Source organism: Macaca mulatta, chromosome 7, assembly GCF_049350105.2.
Source record: "Macaca mulatta isolate MMU2019108-1 chromosome 7, T2T-MMU8v2.0, whole genome shotgun sequence".
NCBI classification, from domain to species: Eukaryota; Metazoa; Chordata; class Mammalia; order Primates; family Cercopithecidae; genus Macaca; species Macaca mulatta.
The window spans coordinates 57,457,873-57,478,823 of record NC_133412.1 but is presented as its reverse complement, the minus strand read 5'-3'; the positions used below and the strand labels follow the sequence as shown (position 1 = coordinate 57,478,823).

Below are 20,951 nucleotides of genomic sequence, written 5' to 3'. Positions count from 1 at the left end.
AATAGCAGATGCATGTCACTCTACATTTGTCTAAACCCACAGAATGCACAACACCAAGAGTGAACTCTAAGGTAAACTGTGGTCTTGGGTGATAATGATTTGTCACTACAGTTTTATCATTTGTAACTAATTTACCTTCTGGGCAGGGGGTGTTGATAATGGGGAGGCTGTACACTTGTAAAGGATGGGAGTATATAGGATATCTCTGTTCTATCTGCTTAATTTTGCAGTGAACCTAAAACTGCTCAAAAAACTAAGGTCTATAACACAAGTACATAAACAAATAAAATACACATATGCAAAAAAATGCCCAGGCTCCACTGGATCAATTAAACCGAATCTCTTGAGCATTGCCAACTTTTAAAAGGAGTTTTCTAAGGATACTCTCATGGGAAGACTGGGTTGAGAACCCTTGCCTTAATCCAGTAGCTCTCACACTTGAAAGTGCATCAGAATCCTCTGGAGGCTTCTCAAAACTCAGAATGCTGGGCCTCAAACCCAGAGTTATTAATTCGGGAGGTTGATGAGGCCTAACAATTTCCATTTCTAACAAGTTCCCAGGTAATGCTGATGCAGGGACTTTGAGAACCTCTGCCTTAAAAAAGCTATTTGCAAACTTAACGCCCACAGGAATAACCTGGATAGCTTACTGAAAATGTACATTTCTGTGTCTAAATATTCTGATTCTGTGTATCCTGGGTAGGGTCCAGGAATTCACTTTTTAACAAGCCATATCCCAGATTATTTTGAAATAACAGAAAAACTAAATCTATGCAGAGTTTCTAGAAAACCCACTTTGGGGAACTCTGCAACATGTCTGACAGAAGATCAACAACAGTGTGATGTGTGAGGCCCTTTTTCTGGGAACAGGCTCAGCTAGGGGTGCTGCTGAGACTGGGGCACTAGCAGAGCCATCTCTGCAGCACGAGCCCAGGGCCCAAGAACTTCTCTCACATATTTAGTGAAGGGGAGGGAATTTCACAGGACCAGGTTGAGCATGGAGGCGCCAAACCCTCTAAAATTAAAGAAGCTCTTGGAACACTAAATGAAGAGGACCTGATGGCCGGTCCCCATTGCCTGCTGCTTTGCTCCCTGGACACTGCCTAATTGATAACTGACCTTCAATTCCCAAGTCCTTTACTCACACTTTCTTTCGTTTACAGTAGTGTCAAGGCAGGCACAAAAATGGCCCATGTGTAGTCATGATGTCTCAGCCAGGCATGGCCAGGCACACATACAAGAGAGAAACTCTCACCTTTCACATTCTCAGGTTCTTACCCACCTCACATATACCTGTTTACCCATTGGTCCATCCATTCTTTCTTGTTTACAAGCCCCCTGGTCTCCATCCTTGCTGTTTACTTTCCTGTTTCCATCCTTACTTGGGTTTCTTAGATTTGACACAACAGCCTCCTGGCTTCACCTATGGCTTTACTGAACAGTAATAGAGACTGATGTGGCTTTGGGCCAGCCTGGGTGTGGCCCTCCTGGTGGGATCCAAATACAAGACCCACTGCCTCTGAACCATTGCCTACAGTGGTCCCCACGACCTGACAGATGACAGTGCATGCATAAGACACCAAAGTTACTTGCCTTCAAGATGCTGTAATCTGGATCTGAAAACCAAGATGGAATGAGCACGGCAAGAAAAAGGAAAGACATGAATATTAAAATGTTAGAGATAACATGAATATTTGCAGATAATGTTATTACCCACCTTGAAAACCCAACATACTCCATGAAAAAATAACTAAAAGATATATCAATAATTTTACACAATAAATGCACAAAAATGAGTACTTATTCCATATGCCACTGAAGGGGCATCATTGTCTAGGGCAAATACTTGGGGTTCATCATCTTGCGCTGAGAAGATTATTGAAATGACACAGAAACACACACACAGAGTGGGTTAAGGAACAGAAAGTTTAATAGGCAAAAGAAAAGAGAGGAGAGTAGCTATATCTCATATGAGAGAGAGAGAGAGAGAGACTTCTGAAAGGGGAAAAAGGGGTAGACTGCAGCAGATTTTATAGGCAGGCTTGAGAAGGCGGTGTCTGATTTACATAGAGCCCACAGATTGATTCGACCAGGTGTGATGTTTACATGATGCGTGGGGAAGGCTGGTCACCCCCACAATCTTATTATGCAAATGGACTTTCTACTTAGTCAGCTGCCATCTTGTCTGCTCCTTGCTGTACATGTGGTTGGCAAGGAAGAGAGAGGATGGAGCCGTCATTTTCTCTCTTGCTTATTCCCAGGTAGTTTCTTCCTATTGGCACAACTGCTGGCATTCACCTGTGCAAGCTTCTAGCTTGCTTGTCTATGTCTGCAGCTTGATTCTGCAGGCTGTTCTTTCTTAGAAAAGAAAATTATTTGGAGGCTGCTTTTCATTAAAAGGAATATCTTACTGAGGACTCCCATACCCTCACTATCTTTCTAATTTTTTCTTAACTCCTATGTCACCACCAGTAAGAATTAGCATGAGAAAAGGAGCCTATTCACAATAGCAATGGTTAGGAAAAACATTTATAAGGAATAGACAGGTTTTTGTGGGATTTTTTCCCCTCCTGACAGCAACAAATTCCAGTACCAATTGGGTGTCTAACATGGAGTTCAATTCTGACACTAACTGCCCAGAGTTAGCACCAGACTCCACAGGTTTAAAGGCTCAGTCCCACAAGACTGTTCTCACTTCAGATGCCAGCCACAATTATCAGATCCCCAGAATCCCCACACTTCTGTCTGACTTGGCTACAAGGTCAAGGAGTACCACCTCCCTGTGTTCCCACTCCAGGTTCAATACTTTGCTAGAATGTCTCACAAAACTTGGGAAAACACATGATATGGTTTGGCTATGTCCCCACCCAAATTTCATGTTGAATTTTAGCTTCCATAATCCCTGTGTATCATGGGAGGAATGCAGTGAGAGCTAATTGAATCATGGGGGTGGGTTTTTACCATGCTGTTCTTGTGATAGTGAATAAGTCTCACGAGATCTGATGGTTTTATAAAGAACAGTTCCCTTGCACATGCTGTCTTGCCTGCTGCCCTGTAAGATGTGCCTTTGCTCCTCCTTCACCTTCCACCATGATTGTGAAGCCTCCCCAGCCATGTAGAACTGTGAGTCCATTAAATCTCTTTTTCTTTATAAATTACTGAGTTTCAGGTATGTCTTTTTTAGCAGTGTGAGAACAGACTTATACAGCACATAACTTACATTTACCATTTCTCTATAAAGCATATGACTCAGGAACAGCCAAATGGAAGAGATACACAGGGCAAGGTGTGGGTGGGGTTGGGGAGGAGCTTCCTTGCCCTCTCTGAGTCCACCACCCTCCCAGTACTTTGATGTGTTCACCAACCCAAAGCTGTCCGAACTATATTGTTTTGAGGTTTTTATGGAGGTTTCATGACTTAGGCATGTTGATTAAATCATTAGCCATTGATGAGTTGCTTATTCTCCTCCTCAGAGGTTGGGGAGGAGCATCGAAAGTTTCAAGCTTCTAATCAAGTCTAGTTCTTTATGGAGATCAGCCCTAACTTAAAGGTATCTGGAAGCCCACCCACAGTCACCTCATTAGAACAAAAGATGCTCCTGTCACGCTTATCATTCAGGAAATTCCAAAGATTTTAGAAGCTCTCTGACAGGAACTAAAGACAAAGACCAAATATTACTCTACTATCCCACAACAAGACGTATGTAGAGAAAATCACAAATCACTATTTGAAGTGCATTAAAAAGACTTCAATAAATAAAAGAACACATTGTATACTTGGATTAAAAGCCTTAATCTATGAACACATCAATACTCTAAGAATTAATCTAGAAACTTAACACAATTACAAAGTCTCAAAAATAAATTTTTTGAAACTTAACTAAATGGACACCAAGCTTTGTTAAGAAAAGTACATAAAACGTTGAAAAAGAAGATAATGTAAAAGAAAGAGGTCCAGTATTTTTGTTGTACTAGAAATTTGCTACATAGATAATTAGAAGTAACAACTTACTGGCAAAGTAGACTCCTGAATAATAAAACCAAGTATATAGAAAGTCAATGCATGATGAATATGTAATCACAAACCATTGGTGATGGAATGGATATTCACGACATGCATAAGTCACTTTGGGGAATGAATTAATTCCTCATTTCTGACACCAAATGCTAGATGGTTTAAAATTTACACTGTAAAATAAAATCATAAATGTGTTACCAAAAAATTAGAAAAAATTTTTGTAATCTTGCTAGCAAGAAGAACTTTTAAAGCATAACATAAAAGTTGATGCTATAAAAGACATGATTGATAGATCTTCAACTAAAGACACCATAAATAAATAAAATGAAATGACAGATGATGTACTCGGGGAAATATTCCCAACTTATATGACAAATGGCTGAATTTAAAAGAGATGAACACTCTAGTAGGAAAATAAACAAAGGACATAAGTAGACAAGTCACAAAAGAAGAAACACAAATGGACAATAAATGTATGACTCAATGCTTAACTCTATTAGTAATCAGAGAAATGAGTGTTAAATCAACAAAGGAACATTTTTACCCAAGCGATAAGCAAAATATAAAATTCAATGATTCGATTGACCTGAAGGCTATTTGTGAACCCCGCATGTTGCCATTAAGGGATGAGGAGGGGGATGAGGGAAAGATGAAGGCCTTGGGGCTTTAGTTGGCAACAAGATGAGAGTAAGGGCCTCTGTTAGGGCTGAGCAGGAGCAGTAACAACCAGCATCCACCTTGATGGAGCGGGGTGCCCTACTAAGCTCTTCAATAGACATTTGCTTTTTAATCCTCACAGAAACCCTACGAAATTGGAGCTGTTATTACTTCCATTTTGAGGATGAGGAAACTAAAGTGTTGTATTCATTTCCTATTGCTGCTTGATATGGTTTGGCTCTGTGTCCCCACCCAAATCTCATGTTCAATTGTAATCCCCAGTGTTGGAGGTGGGGCCTAGTGGGAGATGATTGGATCACGGGGGTGGTTTCTAATGGCTTAGCACCATCTCCCTAGTGTTGTCTTATGATGGAGATTTAGTTGTTTAAAAGTATGTGGCACCTCCCCGCTTCTCTTCCTCCTTTCCAGCCATGTAAGACATTCCTGCTTCCCCTACGCCTTCCACCATGACTGTAAGTTTCCTGAGACTTCCCCAGCCATGCTTCCTGTTTAGTCTGTGGAGCTGTGAGCCAATTAAGCCTCTTTTCTTTATAAATACTCAATCTTAGGTATTTCTTTATAGCAGTGCAAGAACAGACTAATACACTGCTATAACAAATCATCACGAATTTAGTGGCCTAAAACCACACAGATTTATTATCTTATAGTTCTAGAGGTCAGAAGTCAGCAATAGTCAGCAATGGGCCTCACTGGCCTAAAATCAGCAGGACAGCAGGGCCACATTCTTCTGGAGGTCCCATGGGAGAAGCCGTTTCCTGGCCTTTTCCAGTGCCCACAGGCCACCCACGTTCTTTGACTCCTGGCTGCTCACTCCGACCTCCGCATCTCTAACTCCGACTCTCTTGCTGCTGTCTTATAAGGATGCTGTGAATTACATCAACCCCTCCCCTATTCCCCAATAATCCAAGATAATTTCCCCATCTCAAGATCCTTAACCACATCTCCAAAGTCCCTTTTGCCATGTAAAGTCACATCTTCATAGGTTTCAGGGATTAGGATGTAGACATCTTTGGGGGCCCATGAAACACCTATGGAGAGGAGAAGTGAAGTCCCTAAGATCACAAACCACCAAGTCCCAGGAACTGTGTGAACATGGAAAATAGGAGGACAAGAAGAGGTTTGTTCCAAAGAGGCCCTTGCTACTTCACAGTCCCACCAAGAGGTCAGTGCGCTGTGCCCAGGGGCAGCCTGAGCTGCTCTCCCTGTGGGGTTGCCAGCTACCCTCACTCGTCTTCCCAGGCCCTGTGCATTCTTCCCTGACCCGTCAACAACCTGAGGAAAGCTCTGGAATGCCTTCTCCTAGGCTCTCACTGTAGGATGAGGGCATTTTTCTTACTGTGTAGCTTAATTTCTTGTCTTTCTCCCGTACTGACTGTGAACAGAGACCACATCTGCTCGTCTCTGTTCCCAGGACCCAGTACAGGAGTGTCAGCTTGTGCCTTCTGCTCTGTGTGACCTATCAGAACCCACACACTTTCTCTGGTCATCTTAACAAAGACTCTGTCTACATCTTAACCAGGAGCACCCTAACCCTTTATCTAGAGCCTGGGCTCAGTAAATAAATAAATGGATGGATGTCATCCACTGATCTACCCCATTATCCTCTTTCAGTTCTCATCATAGTACTTACCACCATATGAACATGTTCTAACTTAGCAAATGTATTATTTGTCTTTCCTTACCAAAATATAAGCTCCAAAGTGGCAGGAATATGTCCTGCCTTGTTGAGAGCTGGTACTGAACCTGGCACTTATGACAATAGTAATAGCAATAAGAGTAACCTATGGGCTGCTGCCTCTTGGTGGTATGGGATGGATGAATGAATGAGTGAATAAAGTATAAATCAGAAAAGAAAGCATTTCTAATTAGAAAGTCACGAGATAACACTTCTTAACTATTCATGAAAATATAAAAGTTGCGTGATAGATGCTGATGCCAAGACTGTGGAAAACCACTCCCATAGATTTCTGGTGGGGATACAGAATGATGTATGACATTACCCCTATGGAGAGAATTTGGCAATATCTGGCTAAACTGCATATGTGATTATCATTTGACCCACTAAACCCATTTCTAAGAATCTGTCAAACTGATACACTGGAAAAAGGAATAAATTACATATGCATAAATTATCCATTACAGCACTATTTGTAATAGCCTAAAGGAAAAGTGAAACAGTATGCAACAGAGTTCTATGCAGTGGTAAAATGAATGAGGGTGACCAGAAATTCCATTTCTAAGAATCCATCCAACATTTTGTACGTGTTCATACAAAGGCATATAGGTCAGGCACAGTGGCTTATGCCTGTAATCTCAACACTTTGGGAGGCCGAGGTGGGATGATTGTTTGAGTCCAGGAGTTGGAGATGAGCCTGGGCAACATGGTGAGACCTCATCTCTACAAAAACTTTAAAAAAAATGGCCAGGCATGGTAGCGTGCACCTGTAGTCCCAGCTACTTGGGAGGATGAGGTGGGAGGATCACTTGAGCCTAGGAAGTGGAAATTACAGTAAGCCATGATCACACCAATGTAGTCCAGCCTGAGTGACAGAGCGAGACTGTAAAAAAAAAAAAAAAAGACATATGTATGGATGTTGATAGCAGTATTATTCGTAATAATCAAGGACTGGAAGTAATCCAAATAGCCGTCAACTGGTTAACAAATAACAGATAAACAAAACGTGGTATTGTCATACAGTGGGGTACAATTAGGCAATTAAAATTGAAGTACGAATACATGCGACAACATGAATGAAGCTTAAAGAACGTGGTAAGTGAAAGAAACCAGACACAAAATACCATATGACTGCCTGAAATGTTTAGAAAAAGCAAATGTCTAGAGACAGAAAGCAGATCAGTGGTTGCCTGGGGCTGGTTTGGGAGTGGGGATTGACTGCAAATGGACACAAGGGAACTTTCTGGAGTGATGGAAATGTTCTGAAACTAGATGGTGTGGTGATTGCATAATTCTATACATCTACTAAAATCATTGAATTATACACTTGCAATGCATAAATTTTGTGATTGTAAATTATGACTCAATAAAGCTGTTAAGCAAAAATGACTGAGGAAGACTTCTGTGTTCAGCTATGGAGTCATCTGCAGGCTATAACACCAAGTTTAAAAAAATTTAAAAACAAGGCATAGAACAGTGTACTGAGTGAGCAAACAATTGAAGTATAAGCCAAAAATTAATAAAAATTATTTATCTACAGGGAGAGAGAAGAAACAGAATGGAAGAAACACGGAAGGAAGCAAGATTCCTCCGAATTCTAAAAGCTAGACTTCTCTCGGTTTTAGTTTTGAATTTGGAAACAAGAAAATATTTCATGTAATTAAAAATATAAAATAAAGCAAATTTCCAATTTCCTAAACTGGAAACAAACTGAAACAAACTATATATCAAGTTTGTTACACAACTATAAGAGGAGTGTTTCAAGTGATTTTGAAACCCACTATTTGGAGTATGCATGTCCAGTGAAATAGATGCTAAAACACTCATGCATAGCAGAAAAAGCAGTACAGCAAGCCTGACATGGGAGTTGAGGCTAAACATGGTGAGGAGGGCATCTGTGTTTTGGGGGTGCAGGGGGATGGTGGCAGTGGTGGCTACTCAGTGCAGGGTGTCGGGCGATGGCTGTTCATAGCAGATACACACTCTGGTCCTTTGTGAATAGCAGATACACACTAAAGTATGGGGGAATGAAAGGGGATCATGTCAGCAACTCACTCTCAGATTGTTCGGCAGGGAAAAGCTTTTTGAACTATTCCTGTAATTTTTCTGTAAGTCTGAAATTATTTCAAAGTAGAAAGAAAAGATAATGGAAGAATGAATGGGGCACAAACTTATTTTTCTGAGAATTAGTAAATGAAGAAAAATAACCAAGTACTTCTCCTACTTTGTTCTGATTTCAAAATAATCAAGTAGTTGATCAGGGAAAGTTATTCTTTAGAGAAGTAGAACAGCTAATTAAGACAGAAGCAAATGATTTAAATAGAGAAAAAGAATCACCACTTTGCAACCCCTAATGATGTAATGGATCCAGGCTACAATCATCAATGAGTGCTAAAACTTTTAGAAGGGTTGTAAGAGATCTTTTAAGTTGATGGGTTCGTTTGACAACATTTGAAGTCAGGGATCAATTTTAACATATGAAAGTTGGGGAAATCAGACATTAGGTCGATGTCATAAGAAATACTCAGCACCACCTATGACTTGTTCCTGGCAAAATGAAAGCTGAGCCAGAATCTAATGCAGTTTCTAGAGCAGTAGCTCTCAACCAACTGGGGACGATTTTGCCTCCCAGACATTTGGCAATGCCTGGTGACATTTTAGGTAGTTAAAACTCGCAGCCAGGAATGTGCTACTGACATCCAGTGTCTAGAGGCCAGGGATGCTGCTAAACATCCCTTTGTGCACAGGGCAGCCCCCACAATCAACAATGATCCAGTCCAAAATATCAACAGTGCAGCGTTGAGAAACCCTCCTCCAGATCTAACTCCCATATATATATGGGAGACCAAAAAACATGTCAAATAACATCACAAGGATGAAATCAGCCAAACCTAAAATACTAGAAATGGTATAGCACAAATGATCCACTTTCTCCAACAAATGCAGTAAATGAAATGAAAATGGAGAGAGGAGGGGGCACTGAAATAGATTTCTTAGAGACATAAAAAAAAAAAAATGCAATGTGTGGACATAATTTGGATTCTAATTCAAACAAAGCAACCATTAAAAAAAATTTGAGGCAGTATGGGGAAATTTGAACACAGGCTGAGTGTTATTAGAGGATATAAAGAACATGTTATTAATTGTGTTCAAAGTGATATTAGTAGTGTGGTTATGTTTTTGTAAGCCCTTGTTAGAGAGGCATATTAATTATTTATAGGTGAGTGGTGTGATGCCTGAGAGTTGCTTAAACACAGCACTTTTCAAAGTGCAGGCTATAGATATCTGAGGCAATCCCCAAGATTATTTCAGGGATCTTCAGAGTCAAAACTATTTTAATAACAGTATTACGATGTCCCTCACCTTTTTCACTGCCTTGACATTTGCACTGATGATGCAAAAGCAATAATGAATAAAACTGCCAATGCTCCAGCAGGAATCAAGGCAGCAGTATAGAACAGTCCTCACAGTCACTGTATGCTTTTTTTTTTTTTTTTTTTTTTTTTTGAGACAGAGTCTTGCTCTGTCGCCCAGGCTAGAGTGCAGTGACACGATCTTGGGTCACTGCAACCTCTGCCTCCAGGGTTCAAGTGATTCTCCTGCCTCAGCCTCCCAAGTAGCTGGGATTACAGGTGCCCACCACCGCGCCTGCTAATTTTTGTATTTTTTTGGTAGAGATGGGGTTTCACCATCTTGGCCATGCTGATCTTGAACTCCTGACCTCGTGATCCATCAGCCTCCGCCTCCCAAAGTGCTGGGATTACAGGCGCGAGCCAGTGTACCTGGTCTCAGTCACTGTATTCTTTACAGCCACCTATTCAAAGAAAAAAAAAAAAAAGATAAGAATTAAAAAGGTCAATTTCACTTACGAAGGTACTGGCATGGGAGTGGTGGCTCATGCCTGTAATCCCAGGACTTTGGGAGGCTGAGACAGGTGGATCACCTGAGGTCAGGAGTTGGAGATCAGCCTGGCCAACATGGTGAAACCCTGTCTCTACTAAAAATACAAAAAATTAGCTGGGTGTGGTGGCTCAGCCTGTAATCCCAGCTACTCAGGAGGCTGAGGCAGGAGAATTGCTTGAACCTGGGAGGTGGAGGTTGCAGTGAGCCAAGATCATGCCACTGCACTCCAGCCTCGGCAACAAGAGCAAAACTTTGTCTCACAAAAATAATAAAAAAAGAAGGTACTACATGAAGCAATAGAAATTATTAGTTTTGTTAAATCTTGACCTTTCAGAATACGTCTGTTAAGTATTTCATGTGACAACATGGGAAGTACTCATCAAGCACTATTAAAAGGTGCCTTCATTTTCCATCTATGGCTGTATGTGAGGCCAGATTTTCTTCACACATTTCAATCAAACAACAAATTGTAATCGATTGAATGTAGAAGCAGACACAAGAATCCAGTTTCTGGCCAGGCACGGTGGCTCATGCCTGTAATCCCACCACTTTGGAAGGCAGAGGTGGGTGGATCACTTGAGGTCAGGAGTTTGAGACCAGCCTGGCCAACATGGCAAAACCGTATCTCTGCTAAAAATACAAAAAGTACCCAGGTGTGTAGTGGTGGGCATCTGTAATCCCAGCTACTTGGGAGGCTGAGGCAGGAGAATCGCTTGAACCCGAATGGCAGAGGTTGCAGTGAGCCAAGATCTCACCATTGCACTCCAGCCTAGGGGACAGAGTGAGTCTCTGTCTCAAAAAAAGAAAAAAAGATTTTCTCTATCGAGAATCCAGTTATCTTCCATTAAGCCAGACATAAAAGAGATTTGTAAAAATGTAAAATAATGCCACTCTTCTTTCTAGTTATTGTTTTGCAAAATATAATTTTTTTCATTTAAAATATGTCATTTACATTAACATGTAATAAGTATTACTATTATTTTAAAATGAATTAATAAGTAAATATTTTAAAGTTTCTTTGTTTTAATATCTAATGTAAATATAAAAAATTTAACTGACAAAAGCTGTTTGGGGTCCTCAATATTTTTTAAAAGTGTAAAGGAGTCTTGAGATCAAAGAATCTGACAAATACTGCTTTAAAATTACCTAGAAATGAAATGAAACAAAACCAAACGAAAAATGTGGTGGTGAGAATGAGACAGATTTGATGGGATTGAATGGAATTTGAGTAATGAATGCACGGGATTCCTTGCACTCTTCTCTCTCTTCTTGGTATGTTTTGAATTTTCTGCAATAAATAATTTTTCCAAATAGAGCATTTCCTTCACTAAGATGTTAATAACTACATCCGCATGTGACTTCTGGGCCTGGGAGCCCAGTCAGAGTTAAGAAAATTCTTTGCAAGAAATACGGAACCCCATTCTATTCTAAGGATGTCTAAGGTGGGGGACATGGGTGGTAAAAAGAAAGCAATGTCAGGTCAAAGCCCCCACCTGGACCCGTGCCTCTCAGGTAATGGCAGGGGTGTCCCTAATGGCCACGCCTAGTGGCCCCAGGAAAAATGACACTGCTTGGGAAGTGGGGAGGCTTGGGGTCTTTTCTCTGCACCACTGGAAATGTGCTAAGCACAGACCCTTATGTGGGCCACAGTTAGACTAGATGATCTTTGAGAGCCCTTCCAGCTAAAGCATTTCGTGCAAAGCAATTATTCTTGGTCCCATGAGTTTTCATTCATTTAGTAATTTTAAGTGTTTGTTGTCTGTAAAGCACCAGGGTCTACCTTGTTTGGCAGAAGAATATGAAGCAGAGCAGCATCTGTGACTTCTGTGATATTGGGAAGGCCCAGCAGCCCCTCCACACCCCTGCCCCCATCTTCTATTCCAAAAATTCAACCGTTAATGTAACTACTGCCTTGATTCCTTTTGACAGAGTCATCACTGACACCTTAATAAAGATGTGATTCTGACCCTTTCCAAAGACAGAAACCAAAAAGAGGGGTGGGTCTGTATGGAAGGCACTGAACTCAGTTTGACACACATTGATTTGATGGCTCTGCAGGTTGTCTTCATGGTGGTGTCCAGTTGGGTGTATTGGTCTGGAGCTCAGAAGAGTGGTCCCAATGAAAGACAGAGATCTGGGGACTGTCCACATTGACAAGGCAATGGAGATATGGATGTGGATGAGTTCAGCCAGGGTCTCAGCAAACAGAAGGAACCAGGAGGCAAGACTGAGACAAAGAACTCTCAGGGAGAGAAATGTATGAAAGAGACCAGGAAGGAATGGAAAGAGAGTAGGGAGAGGGATACCAGGAAGAAGGAGAGTGTGTGCTCAGGGAAGCGGGGAGTAGACGTTAGTGCCAAAGGCAAGCGGTCAGGTGAGAATGAAAACTAATAGGCACCTGGTGGACTTGGCAACAGGGAGCCATTGGTAACCTTGTCCCAAGCAGTTTCGAATGGGGAACAACCAGCCTAAGGTTGAGAAAGGCAGATGAGGAAGTGTAAATGATAGGTATAGACTACTCTTGGGAAGTTTAACAAAGAGAGGAGCTCCCCACATTCAGCAAGGAGTTTTGCTTAATTTTTTAAATAGGAGAGATCTGAGTATGTTTAAAACAAACATTGTAATCAGTCTTATTGATTGGTGGAAGGAAGCCAATACATAGAGAGAAGTTGATGAGACAACAAAGATGGTGGGTTATCAAAGGATAGAGAGGTAGAGGAAGCAGATTACAAGAAACACAAATGACCAACAAAGAACCACAAATTCAGGCAACAATGAGATACTATTTTGCACCAGCCAATTTGGCTATTTATGGATAAGGAAACTGAGGCAGAGATAAGTTAAAGATCAAGACCACATCAGCAGCAAATAACAGAGCCAAGATTAGAACCCAGGCAGTCTGGCTCCTGAGCCTGAGTTCTCAACCAGGATACTATGCCTTTTCTCTAAAAGCAGTCATTGCTTAATCATGCATTTCTATAAATAAATACATGTAAATAAGTATATGTACAAATACATATATGTGCATGTGTAATACATATTAACGTTCATGGAAAAAAGACTAGATGCCAAAATATGAAGAGTGGTTATTTCTGGGTAATTGGATTATAGCTGGTTTTCACTTTCTTTGCACTTTTCTATATTTCTGTATTTCCTACAAAGGGTAAATTGCTGTGGTAGAAGAAAAAGAGAAGTTATTTTTAAAAACAAGCCTGGGGAGGAGACTAGGATGAAGGCAGGGACCAGACCCCTTTGTTCAAGTCCTTTCTTTTGTGAAAGCTTGCAGGGAAGGGAGGTCAAAGCCTGAAGGGATGAGCCAGGGTCTTTCAGCAGCACAGACAGGACCAACAGGATGTCTCTGGTTTTCCTGAAAGTTGGACCTACTGCTTAGCATCTGCAAAAGCCAGGAGCATTTTCCCTGAGGATTGCTGTCTCCTGCCTCCAGTAAAACTCCTCTGGCCTGAGGAGACCATCACACAGGATCTTAGCCTCTCCAGTAAGACTGGTCCCCATGGCCTCCCCAGGAAGAAATCATTAAGCTGCGTTGCCTCTGAATGTGCTCCTTCCCTTGGTTGAAAGTGTGCTTTCCTGGCTCTCTGCAGAACCAAGACCAGGTCAAAGGCCTCCCCGGGCCCCTCTGCAAGGCTCAGGCCCCATGGTCAGGCTTGCAGGTGAACAGGTTCTCCATGACACCCTTGCAAGCAGTCATTCCACTGACTCCATCTCAGGAGGCCCCATTCCCTCCCCTTGGTGGCAGCTTTTCCTCAGGAAGACATCACTACCTACTAAGACAGGTGCAACTTCTCCCTGGTGGCAGACACCCTGCCACACTTCCTCCTCTGTCTGCTGCATTCTCTTTGTGCCACCGTGGGAGAGAGGCCACATCCAGACAGTGCTTCCTCCATTTCTCATCTATCATCTCAGCGGCCATTATTATTTTAAGCTGTGAAGTTTGGTATGAGCTACTTACAGCAACTGAATTCTGTAAGCTTCTGCTGCTGCTCAAATACTTTTTTTTCTTAATAAAAGCATCTAAGAGAATAATTCCACACCAAAAAAAAAAATTGAAAACAAGAAAATTTTGCTTGTCTTCTGAGAGTAGAAGAAGCCAATCCACACAGACACATGCACCACAGGATGGGGACCGTGACCCAAAGGAGGTGGGTTGAGTTCCAGGTCTGAAGGAAAGAAAGTTCAGTGTGAAGGGTGAGGGAGATGGGAAAACAAAAACTGGAGGCACAGGGCAGGGATGTCCTGCACACAGGGTGGGTGTGCGGAGGGACGCAAGAGCCGAGGCATGTTCACGTCACTCCTTTCTGTTCCTTGTTCTGCTCTGGCCTCTCTAATAGGTTTCCCATGAGGTCCTGCCCACACAGTGAGCGAGCATCCCTAGGCCCGTGGACTCTTTAGAGAATCTGGCAGAAGTTGCAATGTGGTACATCTCCTCCCTTGGAAGCTTCAAATCCCTGCACGCACACCCACGATTTTGTGCCCATGCCAGGGGTTTCCAGGCCAACTTGTGATACTGTGAGCAGGGAGGGTTCCTGCCCTCAAGACTACATTCACTAGGCCACTTCTTCAATGGAAACACACCCCAGACTCTGTTCCTCTTCCCAGAGGGCCTAGCAGAGAGGAAAGAACCAATGCTTCCGAACCAGCCCTCAAGGTATGTGCATCTCATCCCAGCCACTCACCAACCAGCTGGTGTAGGGCCCCTCGCTCATCCACTCTGTGTCTCAGCATCCCCTTCTATGAAGCAGGGACAATGTGAGGATTAAATAAGAGGTGCTTTAGAAGCATTACTTCCTTCTCCAGCCACCCATGCGTTGACTCAAGTCCATTCTCACTCACGAAGCCTCACTCTTTCCAACCCTCTGAGATAGTCTCATTGACTTACACTCTTCATTGGCCTTGTATTCATTCCTCCTTCAATCAACAGACATTAACCAAGTGTCTATCTATCCTCAGGACCCAGTACCAGATGCTGGGGTACAAAGGGGAAAGGACACACAGTCCCCACCCTAAAGGATGTAAAGGCAAGGCAGGGATGCAGGATGTTAACAGCCATGTGTTAAGAAATCCGAGAGAGCTCCTGTACATGTCAGCACCCACCTCCTAGGGGCAGCCAGTGCTAGTGCTTGGGGGGGTTCCTGGAAACGTGCACATGTGGGTAATACCATCAAGAACATCAGTAATCTGTAAAAAAGTAAATGATACTGTCTATGTCTTCAGACTTTGTAGACATCCAAGGAATGCTAATAGGAATCAGTGACAACTGGAGGTGGAGAAGGGCAGAGGTGGGCTGTGGGATGGGTGTTGCCATGTGAGCTAAGACATTGATAACAGAAACTAATGTTGGGACATGCAGAATGCTTTCCTGTTGCTTAATAACCTAGTTTGGCTCCCCACAGCAGACTCACAAAAGGAGTTGTTTTTGTGTTTTTTTTTGTGTGTGTGTGTGTGTGTGCGTGTGCGTGTGTGTGTTTTAATTAAAAGCCCTACTTTCCTACTTTGCAGATGAGAAAGCACATAGAGAAGTCCTAAATCCGTCTCTGTCAATAGAAGGTGGGGATTTAATACAGATTATTTTGGCCCTGGTGCACAGGGGATTCAGTGAGATAAGGGGGCAGCCAGCATCTTGAATGCTGTCAGAAAGGCCACATCTTTCCCAGTGGTTCTCACGCTGCCATGGCGACAGTCAGTTAAAAATAGTTCAGTCACAAGATGAGGAGTCAATGTGCACTGACACTCGGCAGTCTGGAATGATGAGCAGCAGGCCGCATTCCATCCCAGGGTGGAGTCCTCCTTACAGAGCGGGTGGGTGCAGGTTTCCTTTCTTTTATTTTTTTCTGAGATGGAGTCTTGCTATTTCACCCAGGCTGGAGTGCAGCAGTGCGATCTTGGCTCACTGCAGCCTCCATTTCCTGGGTCCAAGTGATTCTCCTGCCTCAGCCTCCCCAGTAGCTGGTATTACAAGCACCCGCCACCATGCCCAGCTACCTTTTGTATTTTTAGTAGAGACGGGGCTTCACCCTGTTGGCCAGGCTGGTTTCAAACTTCTGACCTCAAGTGATCTGCCCGCCTCGGCCTCCCAAATAGCTGGGATTATAGATTTTCTTATGGAAGTAGAGATGGGCTAGGCCCAGCCTGCGGGAAGGTTGTGAACAAGCTTAGGGAACCAGGACTACTGCAGCAGCCTCCTCGCCGGCCTCCCTCTCCCTCGGCCTCTCTCACACCTGTAGCTGCTGCTTCAGTGGGTTCCTCCCACTGGACTCTTAAGAGCGGCCAGCAGAGTCTGTGTTTGCTCCACAGTGCTCTACCCATAGCCAGCAGCATGTCTGACCTTTAGTGAGTATTCCACATACATTTATTGAGTGAATAAATAAGATGGTAAAATTACCATTTTAACTCCCTGTTTTGAAATACATTTTAGTATTTCTGCTTCATGCACTGACTAGCCATGATCTGTTTTTGTTGACTAGGATCACATACTTAGCATGTCTGAACTGGGTCTTGATGGCTTAGCTAGCTCAACACCCTCATTTTACAGGAATTCAAAGGGAGCTTGGTCCTGAGTCTCCTGAGTCCCAGTGACATTGCTCTTCTTACCGGCTTTTTCTATCTGGATATAGAAATTGACCTTGATTAAACATTCTCACAACCAGAATGGTTTTAAGACAATTCTGATCATCGTTTTAAAGAGATGCTCACATACAAGCTTTCACATACCTCCAGGAAGACAAGGGCTATGTGTTGGCAGCTGCAGACAATTCCAGAATACTGGGAGAGGACAGGAATGTGGGAATGATCTGCCTGCCCTGTCTGTGCTACAGAACAGGTTATTTGCATAATGAGCCCTGTGCATTCACAATTCTGAGAAGTCAACGGGTATTATTAGTGTCATATCTAGGTCATGCAAGAAAGGACAGAGTTTCCAGATGGTTCCTGAGGATTGGACATTGCACATGTACCTTGAAGACACTAGCAAAAGCCACTAAACTAGTCAGGCCAGTTCAACCATCAACCCTCCCCTCACTCCTTGGGCTGAAGCCTCTTAACATTTTCATTCTTATCCTCCATTTGTCACTTGTCCATTTCAATTGCCTTGGACTTGGAAGGTGGATGACACCCAAATATTTATCTCCAGCCCATGTTTCTCTCCTAAGTTCCAGACATTTAAATCTCTGGTGGTCCCAGGACCCAAACAGTACATCCAAAATCAATTGCAGCATCTCCCTCTGAAGCTATTTTCCTGATTAAATTCCTGTCTTGGTAGTTGACAATGCCTCACCACCCAAAGCCCAAGTGAGTCACCTCCTCAACCAATGAACCAATCACCGAATCCTGTCTATTTTCTCCTACTAAAAGTGCCTTTCTCTCCGTATCTGTAGAACTGTACCTGCATGATACGGCAGCCCCCAGAATGGTTCCCTGCCTCTGATCTTGGCCTCTACACCCCCTACCCTAATCAGTTCTCCAAAATTGCATCCGCATGGAATTTCTGGTCCCACCATGGCACTTTTCTGCATGACATCTTTTTTGACTTTCTAAGGCTATGAGATGGAATCACTGGCCTGGTCCATGGGACCCTGTGACCACTGCTGACCCCTTCAGGGTCCCCTCCACAACCCTTCCTGCACAAAGGCATGTTCCCTGGGCCTCAATATTCCCACTCTTTGCAGGCCCCCAAATACACCCTGCCATCTCTCACCTCACCCTCTGCCCATAGCCAGAGCCTCTCGAAGACTGAAGCATTCAGTACTTTTAAAATATAAAGAAATCCTCATACAAGTTTTCAAAAATGGCAGCAGGGGCCAAGCACAGTGGCTTATACCTATAATTCCAAGCACTTTGGGAGGCCATGGTGGGTGGATCACTTGAAGCCAGCAGTTCAAGACCAGCCTAACCAACATGGTGAAACCCTGTCTCTACTAAAAATACAAAAATTAGTCAGGCATGGTGGTGCACATATAGTCCCAACTACCTGGGAGGCTGAGGCACAAGAATCACTTGAACCCCGGAGGTGGAGGTTGCAGTGAGCTGAGATCATGCCACTGCATGGGTGACAGAGAGAGATTCTGTCTCAAAAAAAAAGAGAGGGGACAACAAATTTTAAATGTTTGCCACTAACCCACTAATGCTATTGGCACAAAAACATTATGATACAATTTAATTGTGCAGGTCTGAAGATAATGAAAGGATTTATAGCATATAATAATTCATACTTCCATTCCAGACTTAGGTCTAAGTGACCATCCACCCCGATCTGCTTGGGATTGAAGGGACTTTGGTGCTAAAATCAGAAAAGTCCTGGGTGAACCAGGACAAGCTGGGTCACCCTAAGTATGGAACAGTAGTTTATAGTCATATGATGATGACCTTCTTTCAAAACTGGCCATGTACCTCTGTAGCTGTCTAACAATTGGAGATAAAAGGCCATGTTTGAGGCCATGTCAATGAGCTACTCCTGCCCCTCCTTCCAGGCTCATTTTTTCTGGGCCCAGCTCACCCTAGCACTGGTCTGCTGATTGTTCCTTCCTATGTTCCTGCAGCGTTCTCTATAGGCCTCCTTTCTAGTGAAGTTGCCCTGTATTTTGATTTTCTGCTTGCATGTCAGTTTCCTCCTGTAGGTGGTGAGCAACTTAAGTTCCAGGTTGACCCATGGATACTCAGTGGGCAATGAGCAAATGGGGCCATTTGCATAACCCACCCCTTCAGTTCCATGTTGAAATGTTGGGAGATGGGCAAGATGTTGGGCCCAGACAATTGTGTAGGCTTTCCTGAAACCTCCTCTGTGCTAAGTGGGAGGAGTAAAGAGATGGCTGAAGCATAGCCCCAGCCTCAAGGAGTTCCGAACTGCTTGAGAGGATAAGGCAGGTGTCGAGAGAGGGAAGGAAAAAGTTAGCAACACTTGTTTCATGTCATGGAATGATGAAACACCATCTAATTACTATGGCACAGGGGACCAGAGAGGGAACAAGTACCTGGGGAGGACTGCTGGGAATGTGTGGAGGTGGCACCCACAGCACCTGCACCAGACATAAGTAGCAAGGAGGCGGATTTCTAGTCTAAAGAAATGTTTTAGAAGAACCAGAAATACCAAGTCCCAGGAGTGGTTGCTCCAAGAAGCAAGATAAGAAAGCCAAGTCCAGATAGCCCCTTCTCTGGATGGAGAGTTGAGCATCACGGCTTCTAAGGTTCTTGCCAGGTTCTCCAATTTAACTCTCAGTATTGCCAGCAGAAGGGTGCCACAGATGTTGGAATTGAGTGGGATATTCAGGGTGTTGTGCTAGAGCTGACTAGGCAGGTCAGAGCATGGGGGAGACGAGCCTGGAGAGGTAGGTTGGGGCCTCAATCCAGGTGTGACAAGTGCCCTGGGATCTATAAAACATTGAGGGCATGGGGAGCAGGGGAGCAAGTAGCAACATATCTCAGGAGTATCCACCCAGCTTGGGACAGCAGAAACAACTACCCAGTGAAGGCATGCCGGTATGCCCCCTCTGGTTACTTCTCTCCTCGCCCAGATTCCCTACATTGGCATTTCAGGGCAACCACTGAGATGGAAATCAATCCATCCTCTTTCCACAGTGGGCTCCAAGCAATGTGAAACAGCGGTCACCAGAGTCCACTTCATAGCAGGTAAAGCTAAACTGGAAAAGGCACCTTGGATCTGCAGCTGCAATTGGGTTCCCCAATACATTTCCCTGAATTGGGTTTACTCACCCAAAACCACAGGCTTGTCCCTAACAGGCCACAGCATCAGAGAGGCAGAGGACAGGAGGAAAACATGCTCACATGCATGAGGGCCCAAGGGGAAAGCACTTGGGAGGGGCTGATGGGTCCAACTTCAGGCTCTTTTTTCAATCTCGTCAATTTTATCAGATCCTCCCTTCCCCCAGGGAGGAAGAGGAAGGAGTAAGCCAGGTAAGTGTGGCAGCCTTTAGGGAAGAAGAAGACCATAACCCCTGGCCCCAGAGGCAGCAGATGCTGAGTCTCATGCAGAGTCCCCAGGTGGTCTTTACAGCTACTGGTGTTCCAAACTCCAGCCTGGTTCCCCCTGTCAGGCCTCTCCTTCTGCACATGCATAGGGTAGGGGAGGAAGGCCCTGTTCCATCTGCACAGACACTCTGTGGGAATCCAATAGTTGAGTATAATTCAGTTACTGGATCCAAACAGAGCATTGTGCTTAATTCCTGCCTTCCCAGTAGCAGCAGTGATCAAAGTCTGTGACTGAGCTCTCCCCAGAAAGATAGAGGATACTAGAGTTAGTCTTGTTACAGGAGCCCCTTAGTCCCCTTGATGAGAAAAGTGTGAGATCATAGTACACAGACCTGGACTGGAACCATTGGACCACTTCCAGCTTTGAGATGCTGTGTAAGATGTCACTCTCCAATCTTCTGTTCCATCATCAATACAAAGGGAAGAATAGTAATAGTATCACAAGATGCTGTGGGGATTATGGATAGTGTAGGGACAGCACATAGTGTAGGGACAGCACACTGAACAAATAGTAGGGTTTTTTTTGTTTTTGTTTTTCCTGAGTATCCCGTTTATTTTCTAGTCATGGGTTACTTACTAAAAGTCTGTAACATGAGCTTCTCTCCTCGCCCATATTCCCCACATCAGATCAGAAAACATCAAGTGGGTAGTATTTTTGACCAATTAACATACAAAAGAA

General features: G+C 43.5%; 2 protein-coding genes across 2 annotated transcripts in view; one reads left to right on the top strand and one right to left on the bottom strand.

The window, feature by feature from the left end:
* RASGRF1 (Ras protein specific guanine nucleotide releasing factor 1) overlaps nt 1-20,951 on the top strand; it is a 306,382-nt gene that overhangs the window by 964 nt on the left and 284,467 nt on the right. The gene's annotated exons all lie outside the window — the stretch shown is intronic.
* Nucleotides 1-20,951, bottom strand: part of ANKRD34C (ankyrin repeat domain 34C) — a 103,782-nt gene that overhangs the window by 35,078 nt on the left and 47,753 nt on the right. The window lies entirely within an intron of this gene.